Consider the following 15,656-nt stretch of genomic DNA (forward strand, 5'->3'; position numbering starts at 1 on the left):
TTAATTATAATGAAATATATATTTAATTGATAAAAAAATATATTTTATTAGTTGTTTTTTTTCTCATCAATTACTACAAATTTCAGGCGACCCTATTTGAATTCCAGGTGACCCCATGTGGGGTCCTGACCTCAAGGTTGAAAAACACTGCTTTAAGTGTTTTATGTATTTGTAGATCCACTGTCATGTTCAAATGAACATGTGTAAATGATAAACTGAGGTGTTAAAGTGACACTTATTTTTCTATAAACATTTCAGGTTGTTCATGTTCATATTTTTATGGAAACTTTGTCAATGAAAACACTTTCATACTGTAATCTGACTTTTTCCTCAGTTATTATTCCTTTTATTGTTCCTATTATTCCTGGTCCGACCCCCTTTAGCTCATACTGGACTGAATGTGGAACCTGAACTAACGTGGTTTTGACGCCCCTGGACTTTAACGTCTGTTACATCCCATCAGGACACGAACATTTAAGGCTAATGGACAGAGCACAACCACAGCTCTTATCCCTTTAACCCTTTCATAGCCCAGACCCCCAGGGAATGGACCCCCCCCCCACACCCCAGCCCATCCCTGGGGGGACAGGACCACCTGCCTCGTCTGCGGCGCTGGTCCCCCTTGTGCATCGGTGGATCATAAAGGCTGCTGGGTAACAGCTTGCTTACATGTGTTGGAGAGCGGACTCACACCACAAATCCTGAGCTGCTGAAAAGAGAAAAACATGATCTGGAACGAAGAGAGTTTGGGGTTTACTGTAGTTCAGGCTCCGAGGGGGAAACATGAGGAGGAAAGTTCCACATAAAATGAACTGTGGTGCATTCAGGGTCCTGAGAGGAACAGGGACGCCAAACCACACTGTGAAAATGAAGGATATACTGGAGGACCAAAGAGGAGGAGGAGAAGAAGAAGAAGAAGGAGGGGGAGGAGGAGGAGGAGGAGGAGAAAAAGAAGAGGAAGACGGACACCAAACCACACTGTGAAAATGAAGGATATACTGGAGGACCAAAGAGGAGGAGGAGGAGAAGGAGGAGGAGAACAAGAGGAAGGAGGAGAAAAAGAAGAGGAAGACGGACACCAAACCACACTGTGAAAATGAAGGATATACTGGAGGACCAAAGAGGAGGAGGAGGAGAAGGAGGAGGAGAACAAGAGGAAGGAGGAGAAAAAGAAGAGGAAGACGGACACCAAACCACACTGTGAAAATGAAGGATATGCTGGAGGACCAAAGAGGAGGAGGAGGAGGAGAAGAGGGGAAGGAGGAGGAGGAGGAGAAAGAGGAGGAGGAGAAAAAGAAGGAGGAGAAAAAGAAGGAGGAGAACAAGAGGAAGGAGGAGAAAAATAAGAGGAACAGGGATGCCAAACCACACTGTGAAAATGAAGGATATGCTGGAGGACCAAAGAGGAGGAGGAGGAGGAGAAGAAGAGGAAGAAGGAGGGGGAGGAGGAGGAGGAGGAGGGAGAAGAAAGTGGAAGTGAAGGAGGATGAAAGGATGAAGAGAAGGAGAAGAAAAAGGATCCTTTCAGTGTTAATTCCATCCCATAATAACACTGTAAAAACACCAACACCAGAAAAATACTGACTATAACACTAATAGTATATATTATATGTATATTATACTAATACTACTAGAGTAAAAGTATATAAGTATGACTATATTATACTGTACTATTATAAGTATATAAATATGACTATATTATACTGTACTATTATAAGTATATAAATATGACTATATTATACTGTACTATTATAAGTATATAAGTATGACTATATTATACTGTACTATTATAAGTATATAAATATGACTATATTATACTGTACTATTATAAAATAATATTGTAGCTGTCAGGCAGAAACCTCGTAAGTCCATTTTTGGTCTTTTTTTTGGTCATAAAATGCTTGTATTGGTCTTCATGTTGGACTGATGGTTTACTAAATATTAAACCAATGAAAAGTGTTAAAAACACTCTGACTACATCTGATCATTCCATTTATTTACTACTTTTGGACATAAGAGGTTTCTGCCCGACAGCGATGATTTTAAAAGTACAAATACTGCAAATACTGCACCATAAAGTATGGAAGAGAAGTTAAGGGACATTATATATGATAGATTTATATGATTGTATTTCATAAATGACACTTGAGTTTGTTTTTTTTGCTTTGTTTTTGTTTTGTTTTTTCCATGACTTCTTTCTACCTGTTTTATTTCTAAGGACTAAGTAAGATGACTTTGTCTTGTTGCATATTCAAAATAAACTAAAAACAAAAGTATTCATCAGAACTGACACAGATGAGTCAGTTGTCTCCTGTGGGAATACAGTTTATTCAGTCAGCAGAGGTTCGATGGGATCAGTTCATCTGTGGATGTTTTTTTATGTCACTGTGTTCAGTTTTACTCCAGTCAGTCAAACAGTATTAATGAAAACAAACAATATACCACAAAATAAGAACAGAGAGAACAGAAAAGTTCAAAAACTAAAAACAAAATAAGAAAATAGAATATAAGATTAAAAAAAGTAAAATACAATAGAACTAAAGCAGAATAAAAATAAAATATGAACAGACACAATATTAACAGTGTGTTTATCTACAAACTCACATCTATTAAAAATAGTGCATTTATATTCAGATAATATGAAATAAATCTTTCAGCACTGAACCATCAGACTGTGGTTCTTCTGGTTTGTGGGTCCAGTTCTGCTCGTACTGGTCCATCTGTGGTGTTTGTGTGCTTTCAGCCGGTGCAGGTGCATTTGTGTTCAGTGGAGTTTGCAGTAACGTACCAGAGCCACAAGATGGCAACACTTTCACAATAAAACCCCTGTTAAGACACCAGTGGTTTCTATCCACTGAAACACTACAGGGCTTTTATTTTGAAAGAGCTAAGGAAGTGCTGAGAAAATCAGTTTAGCCGCAAAAAAGACTGAATATAAAAATATCACAAAAAACTGAAAGATGTAGACGTGTGCAAAGAACTACTGGATAATACTTTAAACTATCTATCTATCTATCTATCTATCTATCTATCTATCTATCTATCTATCTATCTATCTATCTATCTATCTATCTATCTATCTATCTATCTATCTATCTATCTATCTATCTATCTATCTATCTATTTACATGCTACTAAAGTACAACTAAAACTACTGAAATATACAAAAGATAACAATAGTACAGATGAAAAAATATGTACAATTAAGAATATATACAGGTAATACAGGTTATATACAGGTAATATATAGGACATATACAGGTAATATAGGATATACAGTATGTGCGTAATATAGGATATATACACAGAGGATATATACAAGTAATATAGAATATATACAGACAATAAAGGATATATACAGGTAATATAGAATATATACAGACAATAAAGGATATATACAGGTAATATAGAATATATACAGACAATATAGAATATATATACAGGTACTGTAGCATATATACAGGTACTACAGGATATATACAGACAATATAGGATATATACATACAGGATATATACAGGTAATATAGAATATATACAGACAATAAAAGATATATACAGGTAATACAGGATATATACAGATAATATAGAATGTATACGGGTAATATAGGATATATACAGGTAATACAGGATATATACAGATAATATAGGATATTTACAGGTACTTTAAGATATATACAGACAATATAGGATATATACAGGTAATACAGGATATATACAGATAATATAGGATATATATACAGATAATATAGGATATATACAAGGTAAGATTAGGAAATAGTTTGCTTTAACAGTATAAGCAGGAGCGGATCAAAATATTTGTTTGTACTGATTAAACTGAAAAATCAAAGTCTGCTTCAGATCAAAACTTCCTGCAGTTGAAGTCAGTCATGCAGATTCCACACATTATTTGAGGAAATATACTAAACTAAAATATAAACACAAACGGAAATCCTCCAGCAGAGTGTCAGCCTCATATTACAGTCCACCACTTGGTTTTAGATGTTAGTTGATAAACGTGGGTCCGGACTAACCCTAAACCCTGTTCCCATCTGTCACCATGACGACAGTGGGCCGGTATCCCGACACCTTAAAAGCGCCTGGGCTTCATCCTCCGGCTGTTGTTTTCCACAGAGACATGTGATAATGAGTGTTGGGGCTGGTGGAAGGGCAGCCTTTTAAACCCACAGATCACACTGAGCCTTCATTCTTGGAGGCTGAGGTCATGACTGGGACGGCCAGATCGCTTTACAAGACAGATTCCTCCTGTGCAGCGGCTCCACAGCCTCCAGCTGCACGAACACTACCACGACCAGGCCTTTCAGACCGCGCTTCGGCCTCTGACACCGATTATGATGGAAAATAGAGCAGGACGAGACAAGACCAGACTGAGGTGAAGCAGCTGAAACATCACATCCACGAGGAACTGTTATCTGTGGCCTTTAGAGGGTTCGTTTAACCAGTTACAGAGTGTCTTAACCAAACACAGATACTGTTATCGAACCAACTAGACTGTTTACATTCAATACCTAAGGAGGAATCTGATTTTTGCATCAAATCGTAGTAAATAAGTTTATTCTTTAACATGTGAAACTGCTACGAGTCGAAAAAAGTGAGTAATGTTTAGACTTCTTATATTATGAAGCTGCTTTGAAACAATAAAACTAAAGATGTGTACTAAAATGTGTCATGTTTTTTTTGTTGGTGTTAATATGAGAACCTTTACCTGGAGTCAGGACTCAGGGGTTAAAGGGTTAAACCAGAAGAAAGCAGCGTTCCAGAACCAAAGAGCAGAAAACAATTCCAAGTTTTGGAAATATTACAACAGTACCGAGCCCTAGCTTTGACAAATTGGTTTTATGAGCTGAATTTCAGACGTACTTCTGACATTTCAGGTTCCATCGCTTATATATCTCAGGTCAATTCAATATGGAGGACAAGCAAACACTGAATCAATACATTTATCCCATAATATAAAACTATACAGGGTGGGGAAGCAAAATGTACAATGAACATTTAGTTGTTTTTTCTCAGCAGGCACTACGTCAGTTGTTTTGAAACCAAACATATACTGATGTCATAATCATACCTAACACTATTATCCATACCTTTTCACAAACTTTTGCCCATATGAGTAATCAGGAAAGCAAACGTCAAAGAGTGTGTGATTTGCTGAATGCACTCGTCACACCAAAGGAGATTTCCAAAATAGTTGGAGTGTCCATAAAGACTGTTTATAATGGAAAGAAGAGAATGACTATGAGCAAAACTATTACCAGAAAGTCTGGAAGATACTATTAAAGAAGAATGGGAGAAGTTGTCACCCCAATATTTGAGGAACACTTGCGCAAGTTTCAGGAAGCGTGTGAAGGCAGTTATTGAGAAAGAAGGAGGACACATAGAATAAAAACATTTTCTATTATGTCCATTTTCTTGTGGCAAATAAATTCTCATGACTTTCAATAAACTAATTGGTCATACACTGTCTTTCAATCCCTGCCTCAAAATATTGTACATTTTTCTTCCCCACCCTGTATTATTCTGACATTAGTCATTATTGTTTTGGATCCCAGACCCGTCAGAAAAGAAACACCTGGATTCAACGTGTCCACATACTTTTGTCCATTAGTAATGAGTTAGGCAATTATGTTATGAGGTTAACGACATGCAAAATAAATTAAGCTATTTCTTAATTTGAGCAAACTGATCCTTCAAATCACATGCGATATAACACAGATTTCATGGTCTTCTGCATTCTCGACTAACGCTGACACACATTCGGTGACATGAGTCGGAGCGTGTTTTCTACATTCGTGTACATTTCATTGACCTTAACGTGCAAATGCTTGTGTCCTTTTCCGTGTTTATTCAAGTTCTCTCTATGAAATGAATTTGCGAGTCAGCACTGAGGTCCATGAAGAACGCAAAGGTTGGCTTCAGATGTCCAAGTCATTCGATCAGCAGCCATCTCGCCCACTAAGCCGCCGTCCAAGACCAGAGAGTCCAAAGTTTGGAGCTCCGTCTCAGTCTAAACATGGTCGAAGATGGCCACAGATCCAACAAGTGCCCCCTTCAAACCAGTGCGAGCCCATTCTCAGCTCCTGTCCAACACGTCTGCGTGGCTCAATTCAATAATGACAAAGTCAAACAAACAGCGGGCCCGTGGCGCTGCTCTGAGGGCCGCCAGCTGGAAGGCAGACTGAGGCCTCCGGGATGAAGAGCCCAGTCCAGCACAAATAAACACAGGGGCGTTCGTTTTCACAACTGATAGAGTTTAAAATAAAACTCATGTGCTTCCTGAACTTCGCCAACCTTTGACGCTCAGTGTCACACAAAGGGAAGAAAGGCGTCCATTGTGGCCCGAACGCTGGAGGGTCTGAACCGAGGTTATTATCGTTAACGGAAACTAACGAAATGACGAAAACTGGAATTAGTTAAACTGAAATAAATAACAACTATAATTAAAAGAAAAAAACGCCATATCTGTATTTGAATAAATACCTAAAAATATCAATACAGTACTTTTTAATATCAATACAGTATTGCGAAATGAAATTTTGTGATATATTGCAGAACCGATATTTTCTAACACCCCTAGTCATCAGTGTTTGTTCCGTCAGATTCTCCTGGTTTCCTTCGTGCTCATAAATGTCCCGTTAACTTCCATTAAATCCATGTTTTAATCTCACTGCTGTTACACTTTTGAACCGAATGTTTTATTTAGAAGAAAACTCCTGATGTTTGACATTTTTTTTCCGTTCGTCCAGTTTCGTCCGTTTTCCCGTCGATGGCTGATGCGTATGTTGATGTCTTCAGATCAGTTTTTTGTGTGTGTACATCAAGGTTATTATCGTTAACGAAAACTAACGAAATGACAAAAACTAGAATTGAAAAAACATTTTCGTTAACTGAAATAAATAAAAACTATAATTAAAAGAAAAAAAAAACGATAACTAACTGAAACTGTATTGTGTGTTTACAAAACTAACTAAAACATATAAAAACTATGGATAAAATTCCCTTCGTTTTCGTCTTTGTCAATGTCGGATTGATACAAAAGCGATTTATTTCGCTCTAGCAATTTTAGCTGCTGGCACTATACGATATTTAACGGTCCGTCACTTGTGTTCACTTGTGGTTTCCAGTCGTCTTCTGGTCCCCACTCTACCTGGAAACATGGAGACTAAAGTTGGGAGAAAGCAGCAGAGTCCTGTCTGGGATTTATTTGAATACGACGGAGAAGAGGATAAAAGATATGAAAAAAACCCCAAAACAAAACAAAACAAAACTAAAACTAAACTAAAACTAAGCATTTAGAAAAAAATGAAAAATAACAAAAACTAGCAAACCTGCTCTAAAAACTAATGAAAACTAACTGAATTAGAGAAAAAAAAAGTCTAAACTAAATAAAACTAAAGTATAATGAAAAATCCAAAACTATTACAAGTGTTCAGAGAACACAAACCTCCGCCAAGCACCCTGAACGGTGTGCATGTGTGGATCGACTATTTCTTTTTAAACTATGGATGTGCAAAACAAATTTCATAATGATATTCACGAATTCCATTTTTTATGATTTTTTGAAAATGGTGCATAAAAAATAACAAAAGTCAACAGAGTGTAATGGAAGAGAAATGGAGCAGAACGATATTTCGTACAAAGTTGAAGCTTGGTACCAGTCATGTGTATGTCAAATTATATTCAGTTCCAATCAATATTTATTGAGTTATAATTTTAAATGAGTGGTAAATGGGATTTTCAATGTAAATGTCCACAGAGTCCACATTCCACAGTGGATGTGGACAATTTTGTGCCAGATACAAGATATTGTTCTAAACTACAGGTGGATCAAATTTTTATGAATTTTGGAAAATTGCTCAATGATGAGAGATAGGAAAATAGTACATTTTGTGACCTTGCTGTGACCTTGAACTTTGACCTACTTGGCCCAAAATGTAATGGGTTGGTCCCAGGGCCTAGGCCTATCTGTGGGGAAGATTTGGGAAAGATGGGTGGAATAGTTTTCTCGTAAAGTTGCTAACAAACAAACAAACAAACAAACAAACAAACAAACAAAGCAAAGTGATCACAGTACCTCCTGGCGGAGGTAATATCCTTGGTGTGAACCAGGTGTGAACAGATCTTGTCCAGACCACCTTAAGTCGTGTGTGTTTGAGCCGCTAACAGAAGGTCGTCTTCTCCTTAAACATCAGTGTTCCTGCTGAGTGTTTGTGGAAGTGCTGGAGCCAGCAGGGCAGTTTAAAGGTCCAGTTAGAGAGATTTAAGGGGATTTAGGAGGATTCAGCTGGAGGAATATAATACCCTGTTAAGTCCTCTGTGGGGACAGGAGTTCCAGACCTCTGGGTCCGGCTCCATTCATTCAGTCTCTGAATTCTACTGTACAGTCTAGAGCACGGGTGTCGAACACACTTTAGTTCTGGTTCCACATTCAGCCCAACCTGATCTGAACTGGGCCGGACCAGTAAAATAATAACATAACAATATATACATGTCAACTCCAAATGTTTATTTTTTATAGTGAAAAAGTCAAAATTACATAATGAAAATGTTTACATCTTCAAATTATGCTTTAAAAAAGGTGAATATCATGAACAACTATGAACAAATTGAAATTTATTAAGAACTACAAAAGCACTCAGAGAGCGTAGACCTCCACCAGGGCAGATCAGTCCCTCCGATCATCACCAAAATGTAATCATTTCTTCCTTGTACCAGTATCAACATTTCCTGAACTTTTCATCCAAATCCTTCCATAACTTTTTCAGTTATCTTGCTAACTCAAACACAGACGAACATTTGAACTTGTCATTACTTCTACGTTCTTATGACAGTATTGTACTGGTCCTATGTTCCCTCCAGACCAGGCTGCTGTGGTTTACATGGTTCAAGTGCCTGTCTAATTAACAGTAGATCCTGGGTTCAAATCCCAGCAGTGCCTTCTGGTTTTTCCAACTCTATCCTCGACACTTTAATGACAGTAGATGCGTCTTTTTTCTATTATTATTATTATTTTATCTTTGTTTCTCTGGTGCAGTGTGCCAGCTCTGGATGACTTTAACATAAACATATAGAAAAGCCCGTATGTGCAGCTGAAGCCCCGCCCCCAGTCTGTGCCCCTTGTACTGGACCCACATACACGTCAAACGTCTGTTGTTAAGTGTTGACCAACTCCGCTCTATGTGATCCTACGCTGTGTTTTCATCTTACATAATCGTCACCATAATAATCCCTAGTTAATGCCAGACTGTTTACTCACAGGGAGCCCATGTTTGGGTTTGATTTATGAGATAGGTAATAAGCAGAACAAAAGTGCTTTATGATGTGCTGTGATTGGAGTTGTGTTGGCACATTGTTCTTTTTTATGTGGTGACAAGCTGCTTTATGAGCTGTGGAATGTTCTACTACGCCTTTACACAGAGCCACTTCTCAGCTTTTCTTTAAACATTTATACTAGATAGTCTCCTTCTGTGCTGATATGATCACTTTTACAGGATATGTTCAGCTCAGACCAGGGTGCTGTGGCTTAGGTGGTCAAAGTACCTGTTTAGTAAACAGAAGGTCCTGGGTTCAAATCCCAGCAGTGCCTCCTGGTTCTTGGGGACACTAATGTTGGGTTTATTACAGGGGTGTCAAACTCATTTCAGTTCAGTTCCACATTCAGGCCAACATGGTCTCAAATGGGCCAGACCAGTAAAATAATAACAGTGAAAAATGTACAATTTCATGATGAAAATGTTCACATCTACAAAGTTTCCTGAATAAACACAAACATCCTGTAATGTCTTGAGTGTAATTTTAACAGTATTCTGCCTCAGTTTATCATTTACACACGTGCATTGCAACTTAAATTACAATTACAAACACACAAAACATTTAGTAACAGGCAGAATATTGCTCAAATTACACTCACTTTTCTTCAGACATTTGAGTTTGTTACCTCCTCCAGGAGGTATTGTGATCACTTTGCTTTGTGTGTTTGTTTGTTTTTTAGCAACTTTACAGGAAAACTATTCCAACCGTCTTTCCCAAATCTTCCCCACAGATAGGCCTAGGCCCTGGGACCAACCCATTAAAATCTGGGCCAAGTAGGACAAAGTTCAAGGTCACAGCAAGGTCACAACATCTACAATTTTCCTATCTGTCATCATTGAGCAATTTTCGAAAATTCATAAAAAATTCAAAACGACTCCAATTTGATCCACCTGTAGCTTAGAACAGTATCTTGTATCTGGTACAAACTTTTCCACATCCACTGTGGAATGTGGACTCTGAGGACATTTACATTTAACATTGAAAATCCCATTTACCACACATATTTAAAATTATAACTCAACAAATATTGATTGGAGTTTAATATAATTTGACATCCACATGACTGGAACCAAGCTTCAACTTTGTACAAAATATTGTTCCACTCCATTTCTCTTCTGTTACATTCTGTTGACTTTTATTTATTTATTTTTTTGTTTGTTTGTCTGTTAGTAAGATAACTCAAAAAGTTATGGACAGATTGTCATGAAATTTTCAGGAAATGTTGATACTGGCACAAGGAAGAAATTATTAAATTTTGGTGGTGATCGGGGGGACTGATCTGCCTTGGCGGAGGTCTGCACTCTCCAAGTGCTTTTCTAGTGTCATGTAATTTTGCTTTTTTAATACACAAAAATAAAGAAAAAATGTGCAGAATTCATTATTTCTAGGATATTATGATCATATTTTACTGGTCTGACCCACTTTAGATCATATTGTTCTGAATGTGGAAACTACAACCATTAACATCTTCTATGTAATTTGTGCATTTCCCAAATTCATCCCGCAGGCCGGACTGGACCCATTGGTGGGCCAGTTTTGGCCCCCAGGCCGCATGTTTGACACCTGTGCTTTATTACTTTAAACTCTGAATGGACTGGCCCCACAGTACATCCCAGACCTCCTCCAAATTTACACCCCAGTGTGTGCACTGAGGTCCAAAGTCATTTTTTTACGTCCATGCAGACCAAGGCTGACAGTCTGCTCTGTCCAGCTGAAGTCCTGACTCTAGTTTCTTTTCTCTTGAGGACAGAGAATGTCCACTTGACCTGCTGACTGGCATCAGGGGTGGCCGACCTCTCCTCACAAAAAACTTTTCTGGAAAAGTCCACCTTGAAAATGGATTTTTAAGTGTGTCCAGACCAAATCATTTTCCTCTCCTTCGTCAGCCACTATGGGTGTAAAAAAATGTACCTCAAATATATGAATAGTTCAGTTATAGTCTTCCCTTTCTGTGCTGATATGATCGCTTTTACAGGTTATATTCAGTTCAGACTAGGGCGCTGTGGCTTAGTTGGTTAAAGTGCCTGTTTAATAAGCAGGGGATCTTGAGTTCAAATCCCAGTAGTGCCTTAATTAGAGCTTTATATATATATATACACTACCAGGCAAAAGTTTGGACTCACCTGTTTTTTCTTTATTTTTATGGCTATTTCCATTGTAGATTCTCACTGAAGGCATCAAAACTATGAATAAACACATATGGAATTATGTAGTTTAAAAAGGTGTGACAAAACTCAAAGTATGTTTTATATTTTTGATTCTTTAAAATAGCCACATTTTGTTTTTATTACTGGTTTGTGCATTCTTGGCATTCTCTCGATGAGCTTCATGAGGTAATCACCTGAAATGTTTCCCAAAAGTCTAGAAGGAGTTCCAAATGATGCTGAGCACTTGTCGGCCATCTGTGGTCCATATCATGTCATTTAAATAAGAAGGTGAGTCCAAACTTTTGCCTGGTAGTGTGTGTGTGTGTATATATATATATATATATATATATATATATATATATATATATATATATATATATATATATATATATACATATATATATATATATATATATATATGTGTGTGTGTGCGTGCGTGCGTGCGTGTGTATATATATATATATATATATATATATATATATATATATATATATATATATATTTTTTTTTTTTTTTTTTTCTTTTGTGAGTTGTACTGATACTTTTCCTGTTGCTTGTTATTCTACTTGAATGGAGTAACTGTGACAAACAAAAATCTCTCCTGGGTTTAATAAAGTCTTCTGGTTCTGAGGTCAGGTAGAACACACTGAAGGGTTGAACATAAACACATTCCAATTCTAACCTTGGCATTAATTCAAGATTCAAGAGTGTTTATTGTCAATATGAGCACAAAACGAAATTTTTCTTAGAAGCAGTTATCGGCTAGATAAAAAATAAAAAAGAGAAAATAGAAAACACTCCAGGATGTGTACAGTTTAATGACCGCAGATGGATCCTTTGAGCTGTGGAATGTTCTACTACACCTTTCCTCAGAGTCACTTCTTAGCTTTTTAAAACATTTATACTAGAAATTCCATTTCTGTGCTGATATCATCCCTTCTGCCAGACCAGGGTGCTGTGGTTTAGTTGGTTCAAGTGCCTGTCTAGTAAACAGGAGGTCCTGGGTTCAAATCCCAGCGGTGCCTTCTGGTTCGTGGGGGCAGTGGTGTGATGTATGTTCTGGCTGTAGTGAAATAAGACCTTTGGAGTTGAGTTTATCGCCTTAGTAACGACATTTGATTCTCAGTACTTCAGATACTTGTCTGTGATGCAAAGCCCTGTGTTCTTATTTTCAACACCAGGGGTCTGCAACCTTTATTATCAGTCAGAGCCATTTCGCCCCCTCTTCCGCCAAAGAAAAAAAAAAAAAACAGTCTGGAGCCGCAAAAGATAACAGAGCTTATAAACTTTTATAAGTTTTAATCTTTTTTTTTTTTTTACATTTTATCTGTTCCAACCACTGAATACAACAAACAGAAATGCAGTTTGAATGGATTCTGGAGTAGGATTACTCTAAAAGTACACAGTAAAAGTAGTTCATAGTATTCGTGCTAATAGTATATGAAGGACTAATACCAAATATACCAAATTCATGAGATACTTATTGGAAAAAATAATTTTATTCATCATTGAATTTAGTCTTAAAGCCTATTTCAGATGAAAAAACACACTTTTGGAGCTTGGAAGGGAATCTGTTGTAGGATTACCCCAAAAGTACACAGTACTCATACTCATACAGTCGCTCTATGAAAAGTATCGCTATTTATGGAACTGATTCTCTTCCAAACTCAACACTGCCTCCACAGTTCCCAGTTGTTCTGCTCCATATTCTCTGTCTGGGTTCACATCCGCAAGCTCCCGGAAAACGGACAGAATTATGTGAGTAATAAACAAAGGACGGACAGAACCCTGCGTCCGTCTGCGTCTTTAACGTAGAGCAGAAATGAACCCTTACTGTTGTTGAAGGCACATTCGCTCCATGCAGCTCATCTACCGTAACTGTCGAATGAGCAGCGCACTAGAAAAATGCTAGTGGCTGGTTTGACCGCAGTAAAGGGAGGAGCCACGCCAAGGAGGAGGAAGACGCATGAGGCTCTGGAGACGCAGGTTGACCACCCCTGGTCTACAGGATTCATATTAGAGGGTGGATTAAGTCAGGTAGAAAACATCTGGGCCGTGCATTTGGTACCTGGGCCTTCAATGAGGATTTACTCGACTTAATCCACAATTTATGTTAATTCTTGACACCAGTGGTTTCCAACCTTTTTTCTAATCGTGACTCCATTTTAACATCACTAATTTCCGGTGACCCCAGACATTCAAAACAGAGACATTTTGTTGCTAAAATTAATTTGTTTTTGATCATGTAATAGTCTACTATTTGCAATTGCAGAGAAGCCCCCACGTAAACGCAAATCTAAAAATGATTGAAAACAAATTGAAGACAATTGAAACAATAGCCATTATCTTCAGTGAACAAACAGTGGCTCAGAGGTTTTAGAGCCTCCACAGTGTGTACTCAACTCAGAAGAACAAATGTTCAGCCACAGAAGTTGGGAACCGGATCAAGACCAGTTTGCAGAATTTGTAAAGATGGACAGAAAGACAAGAAAAACAGATGCTTTAAGGGACATTTGTGCCAAAACCAAAGATGACAAACCCCATCTGGTGGAGTCGACTTTGAATTCAGTGGGAGGTTTTGTCCTGTAGAGTGGAAGCTCCGTCTGGGCTGTGGGAGGGGCCTTTCAAACCCAGCACCAGGGTTATATAGGACGGACCAACAGTTCCAGAGGTGTGTCCAGAGTGTCAGGTTAAACATGTAACATTAGATCAGTGGTTTCCAACCTTTTTTGGCTCCTCACCCCATTTTAACTTCACAAATGTATGGTGACTATGGTGATTTCTTTTTGATCATGTAATAGTTTGCTATACTATGTTGTAAATACAGGTTAATTTTAGAGGACATTTAGTCTATATAATGTATATGATTGTGGACAGAGGCAGTAAATCCAGGTGTAGATTACTGCACAAAGGGAGAATTGGATTTTCCTTGGTCAGGATATGTACAGTCAGTCCAGCTGTGATTTACAAGGAGGACAATTAATACTGAACAAACAAGAACTGAAACTATGAATTATGAAAGAGCTGCAGCATCTGAAACTGACCACGATGAACGTTTGACAGATAAACAGAACCAAGGTTATTATCATTACCAAAAACTAACGAAATGACTAAAACTATAATTGAAAAAACATTTTCGTTAACTGAAATAAATAAAAACTATAATTGAAAGAAAAAAACGATAACTGACTGAAACTGTATTGTGTGCTTACAAAAATAACTAAAACGTATAAAAATTATGTCAGATTGATACGGAATCGATTTATTTCACTCTAGCAGTTTTAGCTAGCAGCACCATACGACACTTCACGGTTCATCACTTGTGGTTTCCAGTCGTCTTCTGGTCCCCACTCTACCTGGAAACATGGAGACTAAAGTTGGGAGAAAGCAGCAGTCCTGTCTGGGATTTATTTGAATACGACGACAGAGAAGAAGAGAAAAGATATAAAGAAACTAAAACTAAGCATTTAGAAAATAACAAAACTTAATAAAAACTAGCAAACCTGCTGTAAAAACAAATTAAAAGTAACTGAATTAGAGAAAAAAAGTCAAAACTAAATAAACCTAAACTATAATGAAAGTCCAAAACTATTAGAACCTTGTTCCTCACATACAGGCAAAGCCATTGAATGCTGTGATTGGTCCTCGTACAGTAAAGCATGGGGTCATTTAATGTGAGTCCTGTGTGGATCCTGGTCCATGTCCCTGGTCCACGTCCCTGGTTCACGTCCCCAGTCCATGTCCCTGGTCCACGTCCCCAGTCCATGTCCCTGGTCCACGTCCCCGGTCCACGTCCCCAGTCCATGTCCCTGGTCCACATCCCCGGTCCATGTCCCTGGTCCACGTCCCTGGTCCACGTCCCTGGTCCATGTCCCTGGTCCACGTCCCTGGTCCACGTCCCTGGTCCACGTCCCCAGTCCATGTCCCTGGTCCACGTCCCTGGTCCACGTCCCCAGTCCATGTCCCTGGTCCACATCCCCGGTCCCTCCAGTGGCCTGTAATCTGACCTGTTTGGTGAGTCAGGCCGAGGTGATGGATGCTCAGTGCTGGTGGAGGAGGGGGTGGAGGCGCTGCTGCTGCCGCTGACGCATCATAAATCAACCTCTGGGGTCACTCGGCTGTCGCTCTAGTTGCCTTTTCAGACCGTCCACTGCCGCTCCATCAAACCTCCACTGCCTC

At 38.4% G+C, this 15,656-nt stretch overlaps 3 non-coding genes across 3 annotated transcripts; all 3 read left to right on the forward strand.

Annotated features, from left to right (window-relative positions):
* The first annotated feature begins 9,530 nt into the window (after positions 1 to 9,530).
* On the forward strand, positions 9,531 to 9,604 carry trnat-agu (transfer RNA threonine (anticodon AGU)). The gene has a single exon. It is a non-coding gene; the product is annotated as a tRNA-Thr (tRNA).
* Positions 9,605 to 11,326: 1,722 nt separating this feature from the next.
* On the forward strand, positions 11,327 to 11,400 carry trnai-aau (transfer RNA isoleucine (anticodon AAU)). The gene has a single exon. It is a non-coding gene; the product is annotated as a tRNA-Ile (tRNA).
* Positions 11,401 to 12,428: 1,028 nt separating this feature from the next.
* trnat-agu (transfer RNA threonine (anticodon AGU)) lies at positions 12,429 to 12,502 on the forward strand. Its single transcript has one exon. It is a non-coding gene; the product is annotated as a tRNA-Thr (tRNA).
* Positions 12,503 to 15,656: the final 3,154 nt, after the last annotated feature.

Source organism: Sphaeramia orbicularis, chromosome 12 (genome assembly GCF_902148855.1).
Source record: "Sphaeramia orbicularis chromosome 12, fSphaOr1.1, whole genome shotgun sequence".
Classification (NCBI taxonomy): domain Eukaryota; kingdom Metazoa; phylum Chordata; class Actinopteri; order Kurtiformes; family Apogonidae; genus Sphaeramia; species Sphaeramia orbicularis.